Source organism: Varroa jacobsoni, unplaced genomic scaffold (assembly GCF_002532875.2).
Source record: "Varroa jacobsoni isolate VJ856 unplaced genomic scaffold, vjacob_1.0 contig00333, whole genome shotgun sequence".
Classification (NCBI taxonomy): Eukaryota; Metazoa; Arthropoda; class Arachnida; order Mesostigmata; family Varroidae; genus Varroa; species Varroa jacobsoni.
Genome location: NW_019214450.1, coordinates 135,394 through 161,537, shown reverse-complemented (window position 1 = coordinate 161,537; position 26,144 = coordinate 135,394). Strand labels below are relative to the sequence as shown.

General features: G+C 40.6%; 1 protein-coding gene and 1 long non-coding RNA gene across 23 annotated transcripts in view; one reads left to right on the top strand and one right to left on the bottom strand.

Annotated features, from left to right (window-relative positions):
* Positions 1-26,144, bottom strand: part of LOC111271076 (uncharacterized) — an 88,686-nt gene that overhangs the window by 8,792 nt on the left and 53,750 nt on the right. For 10 of the 12 annotated variants that reach the window (XM_086972778.1, XM_086972777.1, XM_086972776.1 and 7 more), the window contains one exon: positions 18,685-18,745. The gene's annotated coding sequence lies outside the window, so the exon portion shown is untranslated. Of the gene's footprint in view, positions 1-13,285; positions 13,413-18,684; positions 18,746-19,331; positions 20,420-26,144 lie in introns of those variants that run through there. The other 2 variants (XM_086972783.1, XM_086972781.1) reach the window with 2 other exon arrangements.
* LOC111271078 (uncharacterized) lies at positions 1,334-26,071 on the top strand. 11 transcript variants are annotated; one of them, XR_015315190.1, is made up of 5 exons: positions 2,194-3,535; positions 4,731-7,089; positions 24,897-24,972; positions 25,073-25,179; positions 25,511-26,071. It is a non-coding gene; the product is annotated as an uncharacterized LOC111271078 (long non-coding RNA). The 11 variants fall into 11 exon arrangements; XR_002686642.2 differs by lacking the exons at positions 24,897-24,972; positions 25,073-25,179; positions 25,511-26,071 and adding exons at positions 3,946-4,300; positions 9,612-9,810; positions 13,306-14,168 and having other exon boundaries at positions 2,195-3,535; XR_002686644.2 differs by lacking the exons at positions 2,194-3,535; positions 24,897-24,972; positions 25,073-25,179; positions 25,511-26,071 and adding exons at positions 1,334-2,171; positions 9,612-9,810; positions 13,306-14,168.

The following is a 26,144-nucleotide window of genomic DNA, read 5'->3' as shown; positions in this document are numbered from 1 at the left end:
GTTATTTTACTTGTTGTGTCCTGAACTCCGCTAACCTCTGACCTTGGTTTTGAATGTGTTAGCTCGCATTAGTTGTGGCATCAAATCTAGCCCAAACAAGTAGCAGCAGCAACAAACGACGAGGGAGCTAGCGTCGTTCGCAAAGTGGAAGCGTCAGGAGAAATAGTCTCTTCTGGGCTATTCTGTTTTACCGCCGTACGAAGAAATCAGCGCAGCGCTCTGTAACGACAGTCTTCTTCGTTTCGACTGTAGGCACTGCTACAACTAATTCGACCCTTTTGTGCTCGCTGTGAACCACTGACATAAACACCACTTTTATTATGAGCAATGACTGTACACAGGGGTGTACTCACCCGTAGCTACCATTATTTTTATAGTGCACCAACAGCTATACATATGTGTGTGTATATAACTCGTCTCGAATAGCAGCAGCATTGGCAGTAACAGTGAAGGGAATAATAACCTTGCGGCGTCTGCTCTGAGCTACTATAGCTGCAGAACTACTAGGTGTTAGGTTTACCTGTAATTGATTAATTGACACACAGACAGCCACATACATCAGCAGCTTGTCACCAGAGTTGGTGCTACCACCAGCGCCGGCATCATCTTCAATCGGGTATTTTACGTGTGCCGCGTAAGTGGTGTCTATCTTTATTGCCAGTCTTTTATCTCGCATAGGGTGGCGCCTGTGAGTGTGTGCGATTAACCAGGTTAGTTAAGAAAGCCCGAAGGCAGAGCCAAACCTTGCAACTAAGCGCGCCGTCGGGAGCAACAACAGCGTCGTAGTTGCCTCTATTGTAAGTACTGGGTCAGTTTACTAATATAGCAGAAGCGGATCTACTATAACAACGGGGTAATGGCTTGCGCTCTCTCTTCCGTCCTCCTTCGTTTATTATTTCGCACTCTTCGGATCGCAAATCGAAGCGAATTAACGCCCCCTTACCGGCGTGAGGACACAACCTTTGAAACCCCCTGTTGCTCTGAAATCGGGAAAAGTCTAATAGCCATATTGTCGTATTCTACTTTGCTAATACATTGATTGAAATCTTTTTAAAGTGTGACCTTTTAATAGCACCACAGCACAATCAGGAGAACCTTCCATGCGTCGCTGTGCCAGGCGCTTCTTACTTTTTACAAGCTTTCTTGTTCCCCCTTGGTTACCTTGTAGTTAGTGTTGTAAGCATACATGTATAGTTCAAAGTCTAGCCGTTGATTTTGTAGGAGCAGTCGTTACGCTATATTATAACGTAGCCTCATTTCTAGTTTATGTATGGCGGCTCTTTGCAGGCCGTTCAACCCTGAAAACACAAACGACGTAATGCCTCGCCGGGGCAGGTGTTGCACTTAGCAATATTCTTCTGTCACTGTGCACAACAAGACGCCGAAATGCTTCTTCTTATCTTATGCCTGCAACAGAAATGCATGCTAAATCGAGAACAATAACGTAAAGTCACGACGAAGAACAATTCGTGTACAACGACATGTAGTGATAGTAATAGCACCATCTTTGTCGTTACTGTTGTTGCTAGTATCGTGCGTGAAGCAGGGCTTCTCGCATCGGACCATAATACCCACGGTTCGTGCGTCTGCCCGGCTGGCTGGTCGAATGGCTGGCTATAGTTGTGTGCGGTTCAAGATGAACTTATTCTTAATACGGCTAAGAATTAAGCGCGAAACAGGTTCATGATCGTGGCGTGAATTGTCTGAATACAGGCTGAGCGACCGACTCGCGCTGAACGATGTCGTGTTGTTTCGGCGTTCCACAGCAGCAGCCGCAGAAGCGATATGGGAACATCAGTGGCGTCGACAGAAGCCTGAAACGGCACGTTCACGGGATCGTTGCGGGAATCGCAAAGGCCAGTGGGAGGCATGGGAGCGTCGTAAAGGAATCGTAGCGTCACGAAAGAAAAACGAATCTCAACTAACCAACGAACAGATAGAAGAACGAAAGCGGTTTGTATTTTTATCACACACACAAATTCAACTACGAATTGATTCGTGACAATGTGACACGAATTGATACGTTAACTAAGCAAAGGAGAAAGATGCGATGCGCGCATATAGGTGACAGAATGAATGTCGAAGATCTGGCGACGACGAAAATTCAATGGCATCATCATATAGTGGAATTGAAAAATGACAGCAGCTGAATTTGGGAACCAAAAAGAGAAGTGAGTCAGACATAATATACGATCGAACGAGATGCTGTGTACAACAGGCATATATTGTTAGAGGAATACTTACTGGTTCTATCGTATACAATAGATAGAATAAGCGAGAGTTGCGTAGGCTATAGAAGCAAGAAGATTTCTGTAATATTCTCTGGACCGTCATGATAATCAAATGCAGAAGGATTTGCAGTCGTAGGGCAGCGGCGATCGCTACTGACGATTTGCAAAAAAATCCACCATTGTATATAATAATTTATCTCAATTAGAGAATAAGGATTTTTTATTTCGTTAAATGCAGTGTTACTGCAATCCCCATGCACCAAAAAATTCTAATATTACTGATGTCCAAGTCAAGAAAGTTGTAGGACATCTTATAAACTACTGTTCTGTTTACTATAGAAATCAGTCCTGCGCGCCTCAAAACCAGCAGTCGTGAGAAGGTTATTTATCTGTGCTGATCATAACATTAATATGTGTAGGTGTTCACTCTTATATCGTCAGCAATCTCACTATAAAATTTCAATTTACAATTTCATTATAAAAATCAGTAATTTAACTGAGTAGCATAAAAAATTCAAGTATCGATTGTTCTAGCCTATTGCCGTAGAAATTAATGTAGCTTGGGTAATTAAACATTTAAATTTAGTGTAATTTCACTTCCGAATTTTCGAGAATTTTGTATTTGAACAAATTCAAAACTCACTATTTTATTTTTTCTTTTGCTGTTATCAAAACAGCTATAAATGCAACTATATATAGTATGCACATAGGAGCTCAACAACTTGGCTTACTTTACGCATAAATTCGAGCCGATTAATACGAATGCCGTAATAGGCTTGAATTTATGCGTTTAGCTTCGGGCACGTGTAACAGAATATAACCGGATTATGCGCAATCAGTAAATTATGTTCGGTTGTCAATTTGCATTAACGTGGTACACATCGGCACCTGTGGAAACGGGAAGCAATCAAACAGCATATATATATATATATATATGTATACACAGTGGCCACTGCTGTCGATCATCTCTACGGCTTCGACCAAGTATTTACAATATTTCTTTCATCAACTTTCTGGTGAACAAATAACAATTTCGAAAAAGCAATGATATATCTATTAGAGTTTTCGAGGAAGCAAATTGTCATCAATATCTCGTAACCACCTAGAATAGAGTACGTGTCAAGCAGACGACTTTGCCAAACTGCAGTCTTTTCCGGTTTCTATAGACAGAATTCGTGTGCTTCAATTATGATACACTGTGTGAGTGGACGAACATAGTCTCGTAAAGACGTGGGCGCAGTGTTTCGAATCCTAGGTTAAGTAGGATGATAAGCCTTTATGTGGAAAATTCGGAACGAAAATTCGTATGTTCCTAAATTTAATAAATATAAGCGTTGCCACTAAACGATCGTTCAGATTACTGAGACCCTTGACGTGCAATTATATTCAAGAAAATTTGGCAGTCAAAATATAGCATAAGCTAGAAAGTGAATTGAGAAAATAATAGAAGCATCTCAATAATCAATGTGGGGTGCGTTTTGCCAAGTGCTAGGCCTCGTAACAGCAGTGTAACAAAAGACACGCTTAATTGTTGTGGCTTAGTTTAAAGACCGAGATACGTAAACTCATTTTTCCTCTAAGACTTTTTTCCCACCGTGAAAACCTGCCAAAGCTAGACTTCAGTGTTCGCGCACAATCAGGTCGTCTCGCCTATGACAGGTTTAAATCAATATTCAACCAGGTCTAACAGCAACCTCTATGCCGTTTGCCGCAGATATTAATGTAACCGTTCACCATCACCACTGGTTGTTGGATCCACTTGTCGGATACGCAGTAACCTCTCGTTGTTAAATTTGTTGGATAAACTGTTCTTTTGACATCTTCTGAAAAGTGCAGAGACTATCAGTCTCGAATTTATATGCATGCTTTTCAATCACCACTCTATTACTGGTCCACTTGAGGGCGCGAATTCGAATGGCACTGGGGACGTCGTATGGAGAACACAAAGCAGCTGATTCTGATTTTTATTTAGAATAATAATAGAATTTATTTAGAACAATCACATGTGATCTAACCTGGATAAACATCTGAGGGTTATGATTACTACGGTCACGGTCACTGTTTACTGAGTTAGTATATACAAGTAAATGTTTTTCTTTCTTAGTAAATGTAATGTTTTTATATATAATTTATGGTGCGGTTCCGCTTTAGGACGCAGAATTAGGACTCATCGTTCGTGCTCGTTATACCGCAATTTTTCCTATGGATTTTCTAGGGAACAGCTAGCCTAGATTATTTAACTTGTGACTACGTCGACACAAAATTCTTGCGGAATGAAGTGGGTTCCAACGTGTAATTGAGGCTAGGTGCAGTATTCATACTGTATATTAGCAAATAGATTGAAATTATAAGCTTGAAAATCAGTTAAGTTAAAGTATGTTAATTATACCGACGTAGATCTGTTTATCGGTAAGTAGTAAATTAAAAACAGAATCTAAACTCACTTGATGTCCTATATAACCCATTGAATTTTATGTTGATTGTATTTGATATTCTTAGGAACCGCCGTAACCTTGTTGCAACACGGATCTTTTAGCTGAAGCCGAGTCGTAAAATGACTATCGACCGCCTATAGCAAAACTGAGTCGGATCTGCCGATGGGCGATAGCCAGGTACAGCGAGGGATCGTTGCAACATTGCTAAAATATTTAGACTCGCTTTTGGTAAATACGTTACTATCGGTTATTGGGTTGGCTTCAATCGTACATTATCGGTCTCAAAGTGTGTACATAGATTTTAGCCGGATGGCAGTTATGAAAGTTCCCCCAACCATGACCCCAGCCATAAACCGCTCGAATGACTGACCAAGCAGCACTTCACATGATAGATTTGATCACACGATAGAAATAATCATAGGCGATTGAATTATTATAGATTAAGTAGTAGTTACTTACGAAACAACAAGGATGGTGCATCAGCAGCATTTCCCGAACGACAGCTCTGATTGCGTAATAAAGAAGATCTTTAACGTACAACTGTAGCCGATTCTGTTTTTAAATTTTTCATAGGAAAATAATTGCTTGTGCATAATTTATTCTACGGCATCAAAGCGCACAATATTCTGATGAGCTAGCGGTTGTTGACACTAAAAAAATCAGTTATTCGATGAGGAAAATACATTTAACATAACGTATGTGTCTATTCTAATAACAATATAAGTTTATTTAACTTTCTCCTCTTATTAGTGCATATTTAAACCACAGAAAAAAAGTATCTGTCATTCCTAACAAGTATAGAAGTAACTAGTCACCCCTGAACAAACTCGTTTTGGTCAGTGAATGATACCTTTTACTGATTTAGGTGAGCATATCTCTCGACGGCGTGCCGTATCATGACGCTAAGTATCAGCGAGCATAGTTAGTTTTGAACCCATTTCAATCACGTCTATATTCATCAGCGTCCATGCTGCAGCACGCAAAAATTCACGTCTATACATATATTTTTGCGTGGAAACCGTTTCTGCATGTCATGTTGTTGTACTTTCGATGACGTTTTTAAATCGATAGAGTCAGCTATCATGTGCTGGGGTGGACGACCTCCAACGCGAACAGCTTTTCCACAGTTAGGTATAGCAGTTATACATATTTAATTACCAGCATTTTTATACATCGCCCCGTTTGTAATATAGATAGATTAGATATGATGTTATATTAAATCATGCAGAATGTGAAGCTTACGTTTTCACTTCGTCTTGTAGGAGTAATGCAAATTAGAAAAAGCCAAACGATTCTTCAAGCATGAAGTTCAACGGTTTCACACAGTAAATATAGTAGATAGCCAAACATTGAATCTCTGCATAAATTCACCCTCGGCATAACTGCAGTCGCTATGTACCTTTCAGTAAATTACCCTAACGCATCCCTATCTATATATATAATAATGTGCACTAAAATTCTAATTCTACGTATTCTATTGTACGTATGGTCGCTACATGGGAACAAAATATCGTCGATGTGTAAAACTGTTGTGCTCGAGCCTCAACATCATCATCATCATTATTATGTATGAAGAGGCCGCGTCCTCTAATCTTCGATACGCATAATAAACAACCGTAAATGGCCGAAACGGAACGCCACGGTACCGATAACCCCAGCGGAGAGAACAAACCGAATGATGAGATGAGTTGAAGTAACTGATGATAGACAATGCAACCGAACGCCAAACTGGTGATACATCGAAAATCGAGAACCCATAACGACGACGGCAACAACGGCCACTAATCTTACCAATGTTAATATTGTTCGAGCCACTGCTGTTGTCACCGCTGGTACTAGTATCGCTAAATATATCAGATAGGTATCGCTGGAAAAACGATTATACCTGGAACGAGAAAATACGTTTGGTCGATAGAAATGACCGGCACATGAACTCACGCACACACAGCGAGATAAGCAGACGAATGAATGGATGGATGGATGAAGAACGTTGTGACACTAGAGTAAATCGGTCTTGCATCATGTTATGACAACAGCGTCGCATTGAGCTTGTCGTATTCCTTGCTTGCTTTCCCTCAGCGGACGTCTATCAGCACGCTATAAGCTAATAATATTTAAATGTACCGTATACATGACATCGAAGATAAAGGGTTCAAGGGCTCCGGCCGATTCGTTCAAGGGCAGCCGGGTAGGCGGATAAGGCGCGAGCACTGTGGTGGCTCCAGGTGCCGTTTCGAATTGACTGTATGAATTTTTGTGCTTGGCCTTCTGCTTGTTTGTTGTTGTTGTTGTTACCGTTGTTGCTGAAGTGAATGATGTGTCTGTATGATCTATCTATACAAGTAACGTATAGGAAAGAACTGCCAAACCGTAAATGGCGTTCTATTGTCACGCACCGTTCAACTCACAGTCAACAATCCAAGGTACATATGTGTATAGCAGTACAGAATCAACAAGCTGAAACCTTTAACTTTTTATAGCAAAGGTAAACGAAGGCAAGGTGAACAATAATTGCATTCTGTTGGATCGATGCGTTTTATGGGGCCCATTTATCAATTGCGATGTTAGAGGAACCTGATTAGAAAACGATGGCTTATTTATCGCCTACCTCGTGTAAAAAGCATAGCATTTTATTTTAACTTACGAATCTATACATAAAATGATGTTTTTTTTTCCATTGTTATACTTGTTTTTGCTTTATGATATTCATTTATCTATTTGGCGAAAAGCCGATGGTTGCAGAGGCTCTATCTATTCACTGAAAATCAACGGCATCAGGCGGTATCAACAAACATCAAAGATGATACCGCAGTCGTATAACCGAGGGAAAATTTTGACGAATTTTATGGGGAGCAATACTTAATCTACAACACAAATTTCGCTGCGCGACGCATAATTTTTATCGTGTGAGCTAAAACTAGACTCATTAGAACGTTTTCCAGTTCGTCATAATCAGACTTTCGTTTAATTAAGGCGATGAAGGAAGAAAATAGGAAGGACGTTCGACGTGAAGTATTAAAACTGATCTATTCTGGACTATCGCGCGTTTTTAAGAGTATGAATATAATAAAGCAAGAAAAAAGCTCGAACGATTGCAGTTGTTACAAAACAGTCTCATGACGTATACAATGTGCATTGCATCGTTATGGTTTAACAGCAATTGGTTTGAAACAACCTTTGGGTTGAAAATACATCAAGAATAGGTTTAAACATAAGATCTCAGCTTTTTGGGACATCCTGAAACAACTAAATGGTAAAGGTCAATTTTAACACGGCTGAGAAGTTCGAAAGTCCGAATTGGCCCAGCAAAAAAATCCAACAACGCAGACCTGTTAGTAAATAAGCTTGACATCTGGTGTCATCTTCTTACTCTTGGTAAATGTGTACTGTCTTTAAAAACTGCACACACACGCACACAGAAATAGAATAAAATAATCTCGCGTTTAGATGATGTCGTCCAGTCTCATTTCGTCAGCATACTGTGAAACAGCTTCGCAAAGTAGCGTCTCAGTAAGGTCATCATTATTACCAATGGAGCTATAACAGGTTACAATAGGTGAAACTCTTGAGTCGCTACTGGTAGTGCTGAGAAATTATCGGTGGAAATCGGGGAAACAGTTAAATTTGTATCGCAAAATACGCTTAAAGCTAGACTTGAGAAATTTTGCACAGACGAGGAGTTTCCCACTTGTGACTCGATCATAGCGGAAGACTTCACTACGACAGTAATTTAGTCCACATACATAAAATTATTTTTGGATGCGCGTTTCTTTAGGGTTTTGCATACAAGTCTACCACCATCTTGTTTAAAAATCATAATTATCTTCGACTATGGCTACAGTTAAAGCTACTCCTTGTCGTCTGGTTCCATTATTCAATACTGTGAAAGAGCTGGCCCGGGCTCTGAGAACCCGCATTTCTACTAAATCGACGTCTCTGTGTTGGTTACATTGAAAAACATCACAACCGTTGCACATCTGTATGAGTCTCTGCGTGGCGGTACAGTTCTGGAACCCGTACACATGTTTACGTTAAAGTACGTTAAGAAGCAACGCTTCCGTAACTAATCTGGATAAAAAAAAAAACAAATCAGAACTACTAAGATATCAATAAAGGGTTCAAGAATCAGTAGATCCTTCTATCTGGGAAAAGCGTGTCCCAAATTGTTTCGTCAAGGCAGCTGCGATTTTTTCATACTGGCGAAGGAGTTGGACACGAATTAGTCTTATGATCACATCATGATCCATATGGGATCTAGACTACTTGTTTGTGGTCCGTGTCTATACTGCGGTAAAAAAACCACCGTGACATGCAAATAAACGTTGACAAACTAAGTTGCCGGATGAAAAATCTGTGCTTTTTTAACCTGATGTCATGACACCGCATGAGGAAAGCATGAGGAAGCAGCTACCTGTCAACAGAACTCAAAGGAAGGGCAACCATTCAGAAGAGCCCTCTCTTACGCTTCTGTGCGGTTCGTAGTCCCCCCCCCCCCCAATTTGGAGGGGCATAATGTCACTGCTGTACATTTTCTGACAATAAAAAACACGCCAAGCGAATTTACTGCCTTGGTACAACAAACTAAAATATTTCTATAAATAGATAACTCCCTAGCATACTGTTGGGTAAATTTATACAGTATCACTAGTACATATTTAGATAATACACAACTTTCAAGCGAAAAATCCGCATGCACTATCGTACAAAGCTATACAGCTAGCAAAAATGACACAAAACTACACACAAAGCCAGAGAATGATGAGTTCTACGATTCCATCATAGGAACAGTGCCTGTACATTCTCATATGCATTTCTGCGACAAATTGCATAATTGTATATCTGTCAGCTTTTCCCTAAACAACTAGGCTTAATGAAGTTACCCAATTTTTTTTTTTGTAGTGACATTAATCTGTCTACATTTTTCAATATTCCCTTATTATCTCAGGTCGCTCTCTTTTTCTGTACTTGTTGTCGGCTTCCGCTTATTTCTTTACCACTTGCATTGGCGTTTGCAAACGACATAAATGGGTCGAACTTAGAACAGTCCCTGGCGGTTACTAACGCTCGGTGTCGCATACGTGGACAACAAGAAAACTGACAGAACAACGTCGAACGCAACGGCAGTAGCAGCGCCAATAAATTAAGTAAGTATAAGAGATGGGTCCTCGATGCGAATGTTTCGTGATAATCCACTTTTTTTTTTTGGGTTTTGTAGACAGAACCACTGCTGCTGCTACTGCGGCCGCGGACTGCTGATAGCGAAACAAACAAAAATCGGTAGGGTGCCGCTAGTTAACTGAAGCATCTGCTAGACCCCCCGATAAGATATGATCCATTATATTATTTTTTGGTGTTTATGAGTTCCTTAGAGTTTATGTGCATCACGATTGGTAATGATGGCATATGTAAAGCTAAAAGATGGACGCTCAGTTTTTATACCTTTAATCAATTAATTTCAATTAATATAAATTTTTCTGTCGCAAATTTGGAGTGGATTCGGTTTGAAGGCAACTAAAAGGTATACTCATTCTGAACCTTAGATTGATCTAATGTTTTCAAGAGAAAAAGCAAAGATGAACCAGCGGGTGCACAAAATGACACCATGATGTCGATAGCGTTTCATCATGCGTAATGGCATTAAACCATCTCACTAAATGAAGTAAGTTCAGTTCAAAAAAGTTTTCGCGTAAGTTACGTGCCTCAACCCTTCACAATACATAATTCGGTAGCGTTTTTCTTCGATATTTTAACCTAACAATATTTCTAGTGATTACATTGATTAACATACCTTAGCAATAGACAAATACACAATTTCGTAGAAAATCCATTACATTATTATATTGAAGAAAACCCTAGAACATTACAGAAATGTTACGTTATATAGTGATCTTTGAATTGGATTCAGAAATGATATAATCGTCGACGTCACCGTCATAGGCAGCAAGCAAGACAAGTCTCTTAGCGAAACGAAACAACTTAACACTAAATAAGAACGAACCCCGATGACATAATTTAAGCTCAAAACAGGAGCTTGAGGAAATTCGATTGAGCAGAAAACAGAAAGGTCTTTGATAAGCGGTCGTGGCCATATTTGTAGTTGAAGAGCACAGATATTAGGGTCATGCGTGAATCGACGGACGCACACGGCAGCAGCAGTAGCTCAGCTGTCACATGATGAAACAGAGGTCGCTGGTTATTTCTACGGTCGCTTAGTACCGAATTATCGTTGGTAAAACGTGATTCGTTGATATGTCGGCTTAAAGGTACTACATTGTAAGCAGACTGAGAGATAACAAGCCGAGACGCAGCGGTTTTCGAGCAGTGACAACGGGTTCTGTATTGAAACGCCCTTTCATCTTGTGACGCGAGCCTTAAGCGCGTTATGTGTATTTAATTACGACAGCAGCCAGTTAATCACTGTAGGAAAATGGAAAGCATTAGATTACGTTCAAGTTAGCGGATAAATATATGTTATAAGGTGAGAAAAATGGCTTGTTTAGAGAATAGCATGGGAACGAGGCGATGCTTATGGCTGAAAAAATCTAGTAGAAACGCTATCATAACAACGAATAGGAGGAAAAAATAGAGCTTTGGCGTTTCGTTGTCAAGTTTTTTTTTAGGTCATTCAAGCGCGGAGAAGGTCCGCGGTGGTGCGAGTGATACAATAAAGCTAACAAGTTGAAAAAACGTACTATCAGTGGTTACTGATATGATTAAGCATCAATAAATAAACTTGTAACTGAACTAGGTAGCGATACGAGTGCGTAACTGTGGAACACAAAGAGTCAGATACAGGTAGATGTTTACAGTATCTGAGCAATGTCGAAGGGGTTGCATCTGTTGCAGTTGAACTATGTTGGACATCGTCGTCATCATCTTTATTATAGAATATAGAGATAAAAAATCCAGCTTTTGTTTTATAATGTGTGACCGTAGCAGACTTACAGCCATTGTCTACGGGACAACTCAGAGACCGCGCCATTAATCCCTTAATGAGCTTTTCGCTCTTGAACGGTAGTTTAACTGGATTTGTTGGTTGTTGCGTCATACCTCCAAAATATCCACTTCTCTCGGTAAAAGGACGACTAACGTCACCTACAAGAGGCTCACCAAAGTTACTCATTCTGATTTGAATAATGTCGATGAAAGACTACTATTTAGATCCAATAAGTGTATTCGGTACTTGACTCTACCCTTAGAGCACTGGTAAAAATATACCAGCGGGTTCTGTCAAGATCACCGAGAAACCAGCGTGGCTATCTCCCGACTAAAATAAACCAATGGCTATATAATGCTTTCGATCACATTTGAAAATATATATGCATACTATAAATAAAGATGTATTATCATTCAAATTATCGAAGGAAAAAATTATCACCATCGAAACAAAGGAATGCCCGAGAATAATTCATTTGACGAACTCTAGAAGCCTAACAATCCTTCTTCTTGAAAAAAAAAAACAATTCTTAAGATACATTGAATTAGGGTAGAGTAACATTATGCAGACAACTACACGCAAGTCAGCTAGATTCGTTAATGAAAGCTAATTGTTGATTTGTAGATTACCTTTTTGTATGGATATAGTAGGAAAATAATGCTTGTTTAGATGATTGATTAATTTAGGTTCACCTCTATCATTCCTGCGACTCCACTTGTCAGTAAAATTGTTTTTCGCTATTATGTAATCTAGTCGATCTTACAAATGATGAGGGGTAGGCCGATTCAGCTAAATGATGGGGACTATTTAGTGAAAAATATATATACACGAAGAAGACTCAAAGCTAGTTGTTACTCGTGGCGCGGTGAGGCCTCGGAAAAACAAGAAAGGAAGGTTAATAGTTGAATGACGTCAGTCATCATCGTCGTCGTCGTCACCATCATGGACGCCCTGGGGGGAAACCACTCAGGAATTGTGGTAGCGCTCTTCAATCAACTGATTTGCCAAGTCATTAGCTGTCACTGGGAACGGGTGCATAGGCTGGTCATTCCGTTGTGTCTATCTTGCCAGCCGATATTTTTGCTGTTGTTGTCCATTTTATTGGAATATGCCTATCGTTACCAGTCATCTCTATGGGCAGCGATTTGCGAACGCCTAATAATTTTATATGGTTTGATGACATTATCTGGCACTCTTCGACCATCCATATGACGCTGCTGTAAAACCGTAACATTTTCTAGCAGTTATCTAAATATATCTATAACAAATTGTGAAGTAATAATAAAGCATGTCATAAGTGCGATTTAGAGGATCGTTCCTCTTGGCGAACAATATTCTTAAACCTCCATGTTTAAGTAGTAGTGTTTAATTGGATTTCTTTCCTTTACGTCAAAGTGCAAACTTCATTTTGTGCGCTCTTTTAGAGCAAACACTATTTGTTTTTTTTTTGATATACAAGTAAAGATGTAACAAAAAAACAAATTCAAAGTCATTATTAAACTACCATCATGCTTCTATACACTTGGCTTAATGAGACGAACGAAAACTGTGCTAAACTAACGTGACTAACCGTGATTAATTAAAAGATAAAAGAACGAAAATTACTAAGCAAGAATCGAAAAACGTGCTTATGTTCATCTATGGAAGTTGGCTAATCAATCAATTCGATCACTATAGCTCACCTTCTGGTAATCGTTGCTAGGGTAAAGGCTGTGCCTGAGCGTAGCCTTGGAGGCGTAGATACCGGTCAAGGTGCAAAGGGAAAGCCTTTCGACCAAGAAGTGGAAGAGGAGCCGCCAGTGGAAAAGAGGCGTCAGGGGGCGCGCGCCCCCAGGTCCGCATCAGCAAACTCTTTCTCTTGCGACGGAATAACGGGACAACAGTATTACTGTTTACAACAATCTCATCAACGCCACACCAACTACGCCTAGCAAACAAGTTATGCAAGACAAGGAATTCATTAATTATAAACCATATATCGCATCGGACGGATAAAATTTAAGTCACTTACAGTAATGACACTTATTATTATTATTAAGGTGTCATGTGGGCGTCATAAAGGAGCGAAATCGCAACGAGGACAATAGTTGTAGGTACAGCTTTGAGGTGTGTTGCAGGGTTATCTATGGCTGTAGAAAAATTACGTATTAGTATTTCATGAAATACTGTCTTCCTGTGTATTTGACTTCAAATTTCAATATTACAAAGAAAACAAGATCGACTTTAATATGAAGAAGTACGCTATCCGGCCATAACTGACCACCGCATTTCGAGGTATCTTAAAAATAAATTTGCAAAACTTTAGGTTAGCTTTTGCAGGCTTGTAGAGATACTCCAAATCGACGGTCTATGGCAAATTACTTGTACATCTACACGCGATGACGACTGTTGTGAATTAGAACGAGGAAGAGATATCGCTAAATTTTGCTTTCAAGGTTCGTACTAGAAATGATAATACCAGAATTATCCAGCACATTACTGTTTTTGATTACTACGCCCTTTCTAGGTTAGTAGCGAAGCCAACGAGAATAAAGAACAAACCATGACCGTTTATATATATATAAAGGCTTTTCTATTCACGTAAGGTTCTGTCACCCTCCCACTATCATATATATTAGATAGCTGAAACTGTTTCAGTTAAAAAAATTCGGGAAGGGGGGGGGGGGGGGGGGGTCTTGCATAAATACGTTATAGTAAAGTGGTTCACTCGACGAGAAATGATGCGATTTAGCAACCGATGTTTGACAACTTATGTCATTGTGTCATTTGTTCATTCTTTCTTGTCGTTCTTTTCATCTGTTGCCTCTTCTTAGTTGAAACCGATGCTACCGTTTAATGCATGCCCTTCATAATGAACCTGTTTCGCACGAAGCCCAAAAACAACTTGTTTACTATTTCAATTGAAGCACCTGCGTAGATCACGTAATAATCTATTTTTAGCTGGGGTTTAATAGCTTTGGTGCTAGCAACTATGATACAAGTCTACCATTGACGTGCTAATAGCCGGTGGTATCTATACATTTACAACTATTTTCGATCGAGGATTCATTTTTATACTTTGCTTATCAATTGTTGTCACCAATGGCTTTTTTGTTGCTGTGATAGTCGCTTTAAGTGACCGTCTGTTGCCAATGAGTGTTCCGTGAGATTCTTGCGGTTAACCGCGTGACGGTGCTAACTAACGTGAACATTACGTGACCATTTACCTTTGCTATGAGATGGTTGATAGTAGCACTACTCAGAAATCACATACCTATATCGATAAATGGTGTCAGACCCAGCACTTAGATAATAATAATAATAATACACTCTTTTCAAGGTACACTCAACCCGTTTGAATAAAGCCCGTAAAAAGAAGACAGTGTTGGGCAAAATGGATTGATGGATAGTTTACATTTATATAGAAAAATTTTGTAAGCAATAACAAAAAATCAAGCTTTACAGCTCAGGTGGTCCCTACACCAACGGTGAATCTGTTTTTGCTTTCCTGGTCCTCCTTGCATACGCACCGGAGGCGCTTCAGTGTGTGAACTGAAAGGGATATGTTTTTTGTATTTGGTCTGTCCTCCGCCTGGAGCACTTCACAGCTTCTTAGGAGGCTTTAAGCTTCCTTAAGTAAAACCATTTGCGAAGCCGTGAAGCGCGCGCCTGGCCTCGTAGCCAGTGAGGCTGCATCTCTTTCAACGTTGTTGATATACCGCAGCATTTCCCTTTATAGGAAATATTTCTCTCTTGCAACTTGGACCTTTTAACGATCCGATGCTTTAGCTCTAGGCAGTCGTTCTCGGGGGTCATGTTACGCTGTGTAAGGTACTTTCTTGTAAGGAAAATTTTCTAAAACACCCTACATGAGTATCTCCAGATTCGAACACGCAAACTATGACGACGAGGCTCGTTGCCACCGCAGATATTACCGGGGCAAATTTAAAGAGATGCGCACAGTTAAATGTCATAGAATCTTCAGTACGTTACCGCTGGTTCTTTTGCACAGCTTTTTAAGAATTTTATTCCTCAACTGTATCAAATTGAAGCTCTGCCGAGAACTCATGTCGTTTACTTGAGTTTTGGATACCGGCATTTAGATTAATCTTGTTACTTAGTGCATTTATTAGCTGTCGAAATATAATTCCTGGTAAGGGTATTTGATCCAAAGAACTCTTGGATATATCACGTGCTGTGTTCCACTGCGTGTATCATAATGGAGAGGAGCAACGCGAACTTGTAAAAGAAGTAGGGCAATATGTAAGGGTTATAAAAGATCTGATATGATTTTATTAAGGTTCTTCAAGGTGCACGTACAAGAAGACATTATCGCCTTTTATTATCGACATTATTGCGGCTTTTTTTTACGGGTTACCGACTATACTCTTCCTACTTGGCTGATTTCCACAGTCTGCTAATGTTTTTTTAACGACGTCTTCGTTGCGCGTATTCCTTTTAGGACTCTCCGACAAGATCGGGTTGCTATTAGACTATCAGTACATGCGCATTACAGAGGTGCTAAACTGTGGGAAGCTTTCAGTGGCTCTTCGTCGTACTCTCTAAATGGTCCTTGCGGATTTCAGTAAATTCGTTTGTTTCGCTTAAAAAATGTTCGCTCATATTTGAGTGCTATTTCAAAAAAATTGTCTTTTGCCAATAATAAGATGTGATTATGTTTCTTAATTGAAAAAACTTAGGAGCGTATCATTCAAGCATGAGAGCCATGTGGCTGGCTTGACGTATCGATGACAAGTACTGTTGAATATAACCATTTGACACGAGTTCATTGCCTAAATACACCCACAAAAATATCAATATTAAAAGTCTTTAACCTTTTGTTCCTTAACATGTATTTTAAGACTCTGAGAAAGAGCAGTGTAGATACGTTTTCGTCAAGAAGCAGATCACGTCGTGCCCTGCCAAGAAACATATGGTAGGTGGAATAGGTACGGCCTAGGTGGAAAAGCTTAGGCACGCCAATTGCAATGTTCATGCTCGGAACATACCTGGATACACTGACACAGGACAAAGCATCGCTTGGACACGTTTCGTTCCAAAGCTATGGCGTTTCATTTATCGACAGGTCCTCGGTGGTTAAAATGTGCGTTGACAAAAACTCTGCCTATCCTTTCCAACAAGATTCATGACCGTAGCCTAGATATTTACTGCCATATTTTTTGCGGCTATTTTTTTTTCAAAGCACTTTTAATGGCATTACGGAGTTCAAGGGTCAAGTTAGTATATCAAGATATAACACGAATGATAGTTATATCATATCTCTCTGCATAAAACCTGTTCACCAACTTGAGTGGTTTTATGTAATTGTGCGGTAACGCGTGTCAACGAAAAGGCAAACGCATTGCTGTAGATGCGACCATCATCAAAAACGAAGTATAAACACTTCTTGTTTTGAAAAATTGAAGTTTAAGTTCACGCTTTCGCGTTGACAATACACACGTAACAATTGTTTTATTATCCGCATAAAAATATTGTGTTTATTGACAATTTATTCGCACGTTTCACGCCCGGGCTATGGATGAGGAGATTTCGTATTTTTCGAACACTGAAATAGCATTTTTCCTTTTGTCTAACCTTTTTAATGATAAAGTATAAATCAACTGATCACTGTTACTGAAATAACATTATATTGCTATTTTCGGACTTTCAGTTACCGCGATTAAGGCCAGAAGTGTCAATAAAGCAATGTTTAAAGAAAGAATCTACTGGCACCTACGAACGGACTTATGGTCATAATAGATTTTCAATAGTCAGAGAGATAAACTGTGTTTTGTTGTATAGTTTAGATTATATGAATCTTCGTGAAGATTTACGAAGCCGCAGTTATTACTTTGTCTGCGTCTTCACGAAGACACTCCTTGGCCGATTAGCAGTGTGCAGCAAAGAAATCAGGGGTGCGGACTGTCTTGTTGGTCGTTATGATGAATGATTTTGTCGGGTTTTGAAAAGCTTTATTTGAATACCAATTTATATGTATAACTACAGATTAGCTATTGTGAAGCATGCAATGATCCTACCTACATCGATTCGACCGACGTAGCTCCTATGAAGAGGATCCGTATAGAAACGAACGACTACCGAGCAGCGTGAACTTGTGTCGCCAACTATTAAAAACGCACCCAGCGACAAAAAGGGCGTGCATAACATAAATCAAAAACACGGAAAAAGACATAGTAAAGGCTAGTCATTTCGAAACGGGAAACTCCCTATATGAATGGCATAAGAGGAGTCGCTTCCATCACATTGTTGCAAATTACGATAGAACCTACAGCGGAACGGTAGGGAAAATAAATCTCAGGAAAAGCGGCAGAGATACCAAGAATAGGATTATAGTCGTCATCTTGAAAGGACTCAACAATTGACATGCCCATATATCAACATACCGGCAAAATTATGATCGATTTCATAGTGTTAATACTTTATACTGTTGCTAATTATATATGTAAAAGCATATAACCGTAATGGAGGTGTCTGTAAGGAGTCTGTAAAACGAATTTCTAGAATCAATGATTATAATAACTGATCATCTAGTCTACGCCTCGCCTGCCATAGTACTATTGGGAGTATTGTGAAGGCTGCATGGCAACACACCTCTCGGCCTGAGGAGCTAGAGTAGTTTTAGGAGAACCCAGGATCGGAAGTTACGGGCCACTTAGGATCAAAAATCGGCCAAGCATCAGTGTAGTTCGGTTCGCACTACATGCATACGCTCGTGGCATTAGACTGTGGATTCAGCTATAGAAATTTAGGTGAGTATGCTTCGTATAGTATTTTCTAACTAGTCGGGGCTAACATCATCAACGCTTCCGTAGCCTAGCAGCCAACATCTCTGGCACCTAACAAACTAAGTCATTATATCGAAATATTCTAGGACACGAGTATCGGTAAACAGCTTTTGCTCGTTCATGTATTATATCTTCTTTCGAAAACTTACAGAAAAATTATTGAAAATGATTCTATATGCGCCAAGCACGCTGACGTACTTAAATAAAGTAGGTCATATCAAACAGTAGAGCCGTAATATATTTGCCATGATGGTCCAGTAATTCCAAGAACAAAGTAACGAAGCGGCAGCATTTACCGTTCCAACGTGAGGTGTCCGTGTTATGACGGTGTTGATGTTCGCGCATCTGAATTAACTCCTGGAAAATAAACAAAAATAGTTGAGTATATATATTGATGAGATAGGCACTTTATACCTTAACATACATCCTAGCCTACGAATGTTATCTGTACCTGAATGTGCCACTTGAATGTATACCACATGGTATTACCTAACTCTTATTTATTACAGATTGCTTCATTCTGAAGCTATGCTTAGCAGCGAATATCGGATGTACGACTGGACACGTTTAATTATGGGTCCAGTTCACGCTGGGCGACAACTGCTTTCATTTAAAATCCGTCCCATCTATAACAATAATAGGTTCTACATGTTAATCTGGCCACCCTTTTCAGTTAATTGTTGACATTTTGTTTGAGAAACCTTGCCTTACCGTTTTCTCTTACTGTACCTTCACGATTGACACTAAAAACAGAACAGTTATTCCTTCATCCCTAACAGTCGAACTCCACCTAAATATATCGCGGCACCCGCCATCTTACGCAGCTGCTTGTTCCATGGAACTGGCAACAACGCTGTATCATGCTATTTTGCTCTAGTCCCACTGTTGTTGGCTTGTTACAAGATGCTATCATATACAAAAAGAGAGCATTGGCTATACTTACGCATATTCCCTATATAACCGATGTCACACTCGTGGCACACATGCGTCACACTAACGCACATCCGGATAAATCGTCAGGACAAACAGTTACAGACATATATGGTCGCCTTGTGAGGAGTATAAGCGGCGTTGGTGGCTGCAGCAGCAGTTGTAGTCGAAACTATGGTGACACGGCGGGTGAGGACACCCCAAGCAAGTTCGGGCTGTAGCCGCCGATGCAGGGGAAAAGAACAGTGGCTTGAAGCGGCAAGCGAAGTAATTTTTTTTTGCTAATCATTTTAAGGCGGGTAGTGCTGGAAGCCAAATATTTCGAGCCTTGGTAACCTCTCTTCACCCCCAATATGGCCCCTAAACCAATGATCGAAAGGATCTGGCTTTGCTATGCCGTTGAATGTCTCCATTCATCGGCAGCAGTCACGGCAACGAGGTGACCACATTTATTACCAGCATCGTCAACGCTGACATCATTACGTGTGTTGTTGTTGCTCTTGTTGGAGTGACTGTGCAGTTCTAGAACGGTTTGCCGCGTATTCCCATGGCTGCTACAGTCCGCTTTTTTCATCAGCGTCCCCCTATGTGGTCCGCTTGTCTCGATGGCTGGTGAAACATTATGCGGAACATAGAAACTTATCATCAGTAACATTTCGAGCGCTATATACAGCGCAAGCGAACGATCGTTACTCCGAGGCCTGCTGGCGCACTTCCGACAAAGAGGAGCTCTTCTTCTATGGGGCACAGTAGCAGCATATTTTTTGTTTTTCTTTTTCATCTTCGACTTTGTACAAAGCCAAAGATGAAAAGTCCTCTTCTGCCGCCGTCTTCGTCCGGGCCGAATAGAGAGACGTAAAAAAGGTCAAGTGCATAGGCAGAAACGACCGCAAATCGACATTCACTAAATGAAGCACGCTACCACGTAGATAAACGCAAATCGATAGAAATACCGGATGCCAATAGACGCCCAGATTGTAGATACAGAAAGGTGCCAATAGACTACATGCTTTGTTGGAGTGTAGCATAGGAGAACGTTTGATCGTTGTTTGTTAGGTAGTTTGCTTTAACGAACTTAAACTCGTCGTCGGCTAACCTCGGCTACCGGCCAACGAACAATCTGCGGCGTTACTAGTGACTCCTCGCTGTTACCGTAGCTGCTCAGCCTAATAGTCAGGCGCAGAGAGCGTCATTATCGAGCTCGGCACGGGCTGCCAACAACAACAGCAGTGAAGGTAGTTGACAGCTAATAGGGGTCCGACCACCTCACTTCAAAAACTTCTTGTTCACCCCACGTTCATCTTATTGCGACTTGTTACCCATCAACTACCTGGTAATTGCGGCGATTCTAAGGATAATAGAACTTTCCCAAGATGATAATGAAACCCATATTATCAGGAAGCGCTATTATTGTCACTAGGAAGATGATGACCACTTTAGAAAACGTAAGAGTTTCCAGAAATGAAAAGTCGTCCGGGAACCGCATGAAGATGTAGGGATAGGTCACAGCTGATAGCACGAAGATCCTCTATCTACGGGTAGTTTGCGGTCTATGATAGATGATTGTGTGTGGGCATGACGCAATAGACTAAATGTGAATATGAAATATTTAAACATAGTAATAAATGTATAACAGGTGGCAATGAGGGAAGTTTCTATATGGTTACCTATTAGTGATCGTTGTGAATAGGGTTTTCTTGGAGAATAAAAGTATTTCTGCGTGAACCGGCTAACAGGTAAACCTATAGTTAGATTTATTTAGACGAAATTAAGTAAAGTCCATTGAAACACATTGGCTGACCTTGTGTGGTCGTGAACCATATCAACTGGTGGCTGTTTAAATATTAAGTTCAACATTGTTCCTTATAATTCCACCAAACACTTAGATATTAACTTGATTTGCATGTTTAAAGCCGTACCCAACTGTACAGTCTACGCAAACGACATCTTGCGCGCCATCAAACAGAAAGATACGGTTTATTTACTCACACCACTGAAACAACTCCTCTAAGGTAAATACGAGAATCGGTAAAACGATTGATACTAAAAGGCCACTGACAATGATCGACGATGACTTTCCGAATCGAGGTTGTTATTTTTAACCTGTTCCCAAGAGCATTATTCCTCGAATTATGTGGTTATTTTTAGAGGCAACCTATCAAACATCTGCGCCTTCCAGTACTATATAGGAATGAATGGCAGGTATTTTTGCTCGTCTGCTGAGTCGATCTCAGGCACTCACTTTAGCCTCTACGAGGTATTTGTTCGTGAATAGCTGGAGTATCTTCGTATGAACTTGTTACCAGGATATGTGTAAGGATTAGCGAGGATGCTGCAATATATCTACTTTGATAAGTACTGGATCACGCAACATATGTAGAAGACAGTTGCAGAAGAGCTCGATGAGCCCCATGCTCAAATTAGAGTTCCTCATATGCTGGTGCTCTTGCTTTTGTATATGCTGATCGCACCGTCTGGTTTCGACTACAGAAATTTCATAGGTTTTTTAAGCGCGTACACACACGTGTCCGACACTTGGAGCATCATTTATTTGCTCGGATATACTACATGTTATCTTCATACATGATTGAGCTCACGAATTTAGACATAAGGTCCCGACGAGAACGCAAAAGATAACCACAAAAAGAGGAAAAATGTCAGCAATGCTAACACGGCCGGACGAACGCGTTTGGTGGCGGATGTATAGCTACGAGGCTGAGCGCGCACGTTAGGAGTCCGGTCGCAGTGTCCTAAGAGTCTCTAGAGCCGCGAGACAGTTCTGGCAAAGAACCGATCGAAAGAAAACATGTTTAGGTAAAACGATCATTGGATCGTGTCAATAGAGTCTCTCTATCTAATCGAAGACTGCACAGTTTGGGTAAATAGTAAGCAACAAGGTCCTCCTATGCGACCTCACAATTTGAAGAACACGCTCAGTCGTTTCATGCATCTTCTAAACATCTGTCCAGGACACACCTGTAGTCGACCTGATCTTTATCTTGTTCTCTTTTTAAATCAGTGGACAATACGAAATTTCAAAGAACAATAAAACTATTACGCTTTAGTCTACTATTACTTTTCATCTACGTAGTATTTTAGAACAGTCAGCAATGTACGCAGAAGTTTGCTTATCTCGTCTTTTCTAGGGGTTTTTCTAATCGTCTCCTAGGAGAATGATGACAGTCCCTGCTAGTCTTCGTCGACGATAACTTCGTTTATGTTTTTGTTTATCCTCAAACAACACCGCGTCGCTGCAAGGATAATGCTAATAATGCTAACGACAGTAATGGTGATAAAATTGTCCGACTCATCACCATCCTTAGCATAATTCGGCCTTAACTCACTTCGATTTTCAGTTTCACTTGGTACTGGTTTGTTTTCAAGAAACAAACTCGTGATAGATTCGTACAAGGGCAAGGATCAAGCATCTGAATGATAACAGTGCCCCATTACCGACCAGCAGCTTTCTACTGTGCCCCTGTGGCTATCTACCAGTGCGCGTATCTGTCCATCTGTCTAAGTTAACGCCTTACACATTCGCCAAGACCCTTATGTCAACCTCTTTGTAGTTGCTTTAACTGCTACCACTACAATGGAGCCGATCGCAAAGTTTGCCCAATTGCTCCCGCCGTTCGCTGTCACGCTGATACTCTGACTCACCGTGATGTTGCAATAACTACTGCTATTGTGACAGCGGCACTATGTCGAAACGGATAGAACGAGTCGGATGTTGAAAGACAGTGGCCAGCTTCCGTTTTGTCTTGCCGAAGACTACCCCGGAAAGTGCTGCGAACGATTAGCGATGGCAGTCATGGATCGTCATTGAGAATTTGTTAATCGGCTTAAATCAGCCTGACAGGATTCCATTGCAAACTGAGTGTTGATTCCAGATTTCTATAAATAGTCCTGGTCTGTGTCACCTGTGTACGGCCATAGATGAACCATTTATTAGGCTAAGCTTCATTATGAGCTATGATAGTGAATTGTTGTTAAGGCTTTTGTGGTGTCGAAAAACAAAATAGGTGAACGCTTTTTGGAAGGCTTCGTAAAGTTTAATTTTTACACCAAAATGTCAACGTGCTAGATAACGGTCCTACGAGAGCGACGCTTGTACGCCTCGAAACAGAAGAGTATCGGACAACAGGTTTTTTATGCCCTATCAGCTTGCGCGGAAATGCCACATGCGGCAAAAACAAGCATTATAATATAAGCTTTGAAGCTTCCTTTAGAAGCAGCCCGTCAAGGGCTCTCCCTCCTTGCAGTGCCTCTAAGGGTGCCAAATATCATCTGTTTTCATATGGAAATCAGAAGATTGGCACGAGCGTGATTAATAACGAGTATAAAAAAACAAAAATGGAAAAACAGAATGATGAGTAACCATACGCGTCTTTGTCGTTTTGCCATAATTTTTTATAAATAAAGTTTTGCCATAATAGTATGCCGCCAAGGCCGCAGCGTACGGAAAACCCACATTGCGATAGATTAGTCCACGGTTTTAAATTGTAGCGGTTGTGGAGTGTGTAGATCACCTTACCCAACATAGTGGGGTAACGAATTCAATCCCCAGTTACGCTTGTCTCCCCACTACGCGGTTCACACGCTTGATAAACTAGTGAGTTTCCCAACTGCCGTATCTTGAAAATGGTCCCCACTCTGTCAGGGCAATACTAGGCCGTTGGCGGTGCCATTTGTGCTAAGAAGTTTCAGTGGTGCGCAAAAAAGCGTGCTTAGAAAGCCGCAAGACGTACAACAACGCGCATGTATAGTTGTATAAAAAATTTGTTGCGCTTTGTACTATCAATTTCTTATCAGTTCTGGACGCACGCTAGCGAATCTATGGCTCGTTCGACATCGACGTTTAAATAGTATAGTACAAAGCATATTTGCCATTTTTTTTCCCTAAGAAGTTTAACTTAAAGCAGATGTATTGCATATCTTATGAGGTATTACTTTTTTTGGCGAGCTTAAGGGATGCGGCCGGTATTTGCCTGTTGCAAATCTTTTGTGACCGTTCTACAATAACAACGTTATTGAATGTACACAATACAGTTAGTAGCTGATCGGTCGCCTCACCTAGGCGAGCACCGAACGCCATTCGCTCCGTGTCAACTCCTGCTGAGTTAGTTACCTCGTTGACTTACGACATCGGCTCGAAACAGGTCACCGATACAACAACAGCATAACGACACAGTCACAGCATAACAATAATAACGGTCAGATCAAAACAAGGAAAAATAAAACCGACCGCAGCAGGGAACCAAGCAGAAATAGTGTAAAATTAATAATATTATCAGTTTTCGGGGCGTACACACGTATAATAAGTTGTACGACGCGCGTAACATCTGCTATCCCGCTATTCACAGGCCGTAACAAATAACAACCATAGCAATAGCAGTTTACCCTGATTTTCCGAGCTGGCCCTTCACAGACCGGAAGAAGAGCAAGAGCAAGACACTGCACATACATACGAATGTATAAAAACGCGTGGAACTTTCGCTTACGGTTAGATATTTCAGCAGTGATGTCAGCGAAAGACGAGAACCTGATTTTTCTTCCAATTTTCTTCTGTTTGCTCTAGATGGGGCCCGACAAGAAGCCACCACAGTTCAGTATCACAACAAGCAGGCCGGCCGTAAGCTGCATGTGTAGCAGCGGTAAGTATACATACAGAAGTAATAATCATATTGTAGCTACGTATAGATCGCAGCAAGGACTACTGTTAATCCTAATGATAAATATATGTCTTTCGTATAGCCATGTCTCGTTCTTAACTGGTACCGCTACCGAGCCGGCCTCCCGTCCAGAGACTATTTATCTACGACAAACGAGCGTATAAAAGCTGAATACATCCACCTTAACAGGTAAACACCAACCCACGTGTCATATCATGGCAGCATTTTTTGGGGGGACATTTCGATGTTTTTGAGTCGGCTTCTTAGTTACTCCCTTAGCAACCATATTACACAAGGGGGTACTGTCGATCTGCGTTTAGTGAAACTTACCAGCATCGAGATCTCTAGAATTAAAAGGATGCCTAGAGAGAAGAGTTACATCTGAATTAGAGTCGATGTAGACCGAAGTCGACAGCCCACCAGCGTACAGCAAGTACGTGTCTGCGTATAGAGCATCAGTGTAACTATACTTCAGTGCATAAAATCTATCCATTGACGAGAGAAGGCGAATTGGTTTTAGATTGGCAACCGCATAAGGAAAAAGAAGACAAAGACTACAGGCCGCAGACGGTGCCAAAATGAATAGCGGGGGATGGTAGACATAGGAAGGTCTAAGGAAGGAGAATCCAACAAACGGATGACGACAGCAGCCATGACGGCTTCTATTCATGCCCTGATGACGAGAGAAGAAGTATCTAAGAAGCAGATATCTGACGTCGGCAACTCGAGCAGATCAATTCAACGCAGTAAAGCCATTTAGTGATAGGCTAGCTTCGTTGTACGAAAAGTAATATGCTACGCTAGCAGTAACTAACCATGAAAAACGAAGTAAAATCAGGAGAATAAATTACAATTTACAGAACTTGTGTTCCGTAAGGACTCACCTATCGTAAGACCAACTTATTCGTATCCAGCGTATTCGTGGAACTGAGAATATAAAGTTTTATGATATGTTTGTAGCAAATAGTTTGTATGAACAATAGATAAATTAGGCGAACCTTCGAAATTCATCATTACATCATCACCTCTACTGAATGCCACGTTGAAGTGTACGTAGAACAACTGTCTTCAAGGAGCTCTCTAAACAAATGTATACTTTTATATGCAAATATCACTTCACCTGAAAGGCTATCTCGTATTATTGTATTCTTTAT